Raw genomic sequence first — 2,644 nt, 5'->3', positions numbered from 1 at the left:
ACAAAGGGTCCTTGCCACTTGGCGAGCAACTTCGAGCTGGAAGAAGGGAGTAATACAAGCACTTTGTCTCCCGGTGAAAATTGCCTGAGTCTAGCCCCTCTGTCGTACAGGCGCTGCTGACGCTGTTGAGCCTGGCGCAAATTCTCCCGTGACAACCTCCCCAAAGTGTGGCGTTTCCCTCTCAGGTCCAACACGTACTGAATCTCATTCTTGGCGGGGCTCGGACCTTCCTCCCAGCTGTCTTTAATCAGGTCGAGCACCCCACGCGGCTTCCTGCCGAACAGCAATTCAAAGGGAGAAAATCCCGTGGAGGCCTGGGGCACCTCCCACACTGCAAATAACAGAGGGTCTAGCCAGCGATCCCAATTGCGTTCATCCTCGTTAATGAACTTACGAATCATGGACTTTAAAGTCTTATTCAGCCGCTCCACCAGCCCATCCGTCTGAGGGTGGTAGACGCTGGTCCGAATAGATTTAATGCCCAGTAATTCGTACAGTTCCCGCAGTGTGCGAGACATGAACGACGTGCCCTGGTCAGTCAGTATCTCTTTCGGGATTCCGACTCGGGAGATGACCTGAAACAGTGCCTGCGCCACACTCTTAGCAGAGATGGTGTGCAGCGGGACTGCTTCCGGGTACCGCGTTGCATAATCCACCAGGACTAATACAAAGCGGTAGCCGTGTGCACTCCGATGAAACGGCCCGATGAGGCCCATACCAATGCGCTCAAACGGGACCTCTATGAGTGAGAGCGGGCGCAAAGGCGCTCTTAGTATGGCCGGTTGATTAACAAGTTGGCAGTCCGGGCAGGACGCGCACCAGCGGCGCACATCCGCTCGGATGCCCGGCCAATAAAATCGGGCCGTTATTCACTCCAGAGTTTTTTCGTATCCCATATGCCCTGCCATGGGGTTATAATGAGCCGCCTGGAAAATCGTTTCCCGGCGGCCCTGCGGCACCAACAACTGGGTGTGAGTCTCCTCCGTGCGAGTGTCACGACTCACTCGATATAGCCCATCTTTTGATAAAATGAAGCGCGGGTAGGTCCGCACGGCTTCAGGGCGCACCACGTGACCATCAATCTCAATCACCTGGTCAAAGGCTAAGTGTAGGGTGCCATCACGAGACTGCTCCAGTGGGAAATCACCCGTGGGGGAAACCTCCGGAGCCGGCGGGGCTTCCCATGAAGGACCCGCCGTCTCCCCCTCCCCGGAGTCAGTGTCGGATGACCCCGCGTCACCGCTGAGCGCCGCGCAGACACTACATGCTACTAACGGTTGTGATTGCATCCCCGCATACTGTCCCAACAGATGATGAAACCCCGGCCAATTCGTGCCCAGAATTAGGGGATGCGACAGGCGCGGGCTAACCGCAGCCGTTACTCTATGCGTTTTGCCCTTATACTTTAATAACAGCGGCACTATGGGATACCTGTGAACATCACCATGAACACACTTCACCTCCACCCATTCTGCCTCCAGCAATGCCCCGGGGCAAACCAAGCCTTGGTGCACGAGGGTCTGCGTGCAGCCCGTGTCCACCAAAGCATGGTGTATACCCCCTCGAGTCCTTACCGGAATGCTGTATGTCCCTCCTGGACCGGGAGAGGGTGCTGGGGCACCGGCAACGCGGAACACCTGCCCCACTTCCATCAGAGGACAGTCCCTCCTCAGGTGTCCCAGTTGCCCGCACTTCCAGCACTCCTGCCCCGGTGTCTGTGCTGCTCTCCGTGGCTCAGGGGCGGCACTGCTCATGTCTGATCCCCGGGAAGGCACAAACGCAGCAAAAGGATTAGTGGGGCTCAGCGCCGGCGCCCGCTCTGCCTGCCCTGGCGCAGGTACCCGGCGCCTCGGTGCCGGCACTGGGGCTTGTTTGCTCGGCCTCCGGCCGCTGTCCCCGGGCTCCCCTGCTTTAGCGGCAAGGTGGTCCTCCGCCAACGTTACCGCCACCTCCAGACTCGCGGGACGGTGGCACCTGACCCATCTCGCCGTCTCCGCAGGCAGCCCCTCCACGAACTGCTCCAGCACCACCTTGTCCACCAGCAGCGTCTCGCCCTCTGACGATCCCGGCTGCAGCCAGCGCACCGCCGCGTCATGCAGCTGCCGGGCCCAAGCAAACGGCCAATCTGCCGCGGGTAGCCGACAGGCCCGGAACCGCCGGCGATGATCCTCAGCGGTGAGCCCCAACCTGTCCACCACCGCCCGGCTCACGTCCTGGAAGCTGCTCCTCGAGGTCGGCGGCAGACTCAGGGCCGCCGTCTGAGCCTCCCCCGACAGCAGAGGAAGCAAACGCGGAGCCCACTCCCCCTGCGGCCACTGGCAGGCCTCCGCCGTGGCACGAAAAGTCTCCAGGAAAACCTGGGGGTCGTCCCCCATCCGGGGCATCGCCACCGACAGCGGCGGAGGCTTCGGCGGGGCAGCGGCGCACATCCGCTCGGATGCGGCTCCGACCAGCCGCTCCAGAACCAGAGTCTGCCGGTCCGCCTGCTCCTGCAGCGCAGCCAGGTGAGCCCGCTGGGCCGCCGCTTGGTCTTGGCACATCTTCGCCAGAAACTGCGAAGGCTGGGCGGGCGGCGCAGCCTGTGGGTCGGACATCCCCACGCCGGCCGGATCCTGGGTTTCGGCACCACTTGTGAAATGCACTA

General features: G+C 61.5%; 1 protein-coding gene across 3 annotated transcripts in view; it reads left to right on the top strand.

Moving 5' to 3' along the window:
• The window catches only part of kalrna (kalirin RhoGEF kinase a), a 163,587-nt gene that overhangs the window by 86,078 nt on the left and 74,865 nt on the right, over nucleotides 1-2,644 (top strand). The gene's annotated exons all lie outside the window — the stretch shown is intronic.

The sequence above is a fragment of the Pundamilia nyererei genome, unplaced genomic scaffold, assembly GCF_000239375.1.
Source record: "Pundamilia nyererei isolate P.nyererei 1_Seehausen unplaced genomic scaffold, PunNye1.0 scaffold00287, whole genome shotgun sequence".
NCBI classification, from domain to species: domain Eukaryota; kingdom Metazoa; phylum Chordata; class Actinopteri; order Cichliformes; family Cichlidae; genus Pundamilia; species Pundamilia nyererei.
The sequence above is the reverse complement of the archived record's forward strand: the minus strand, read 5'-3'. Positions and strand labels throughout refer to the sequence as shown.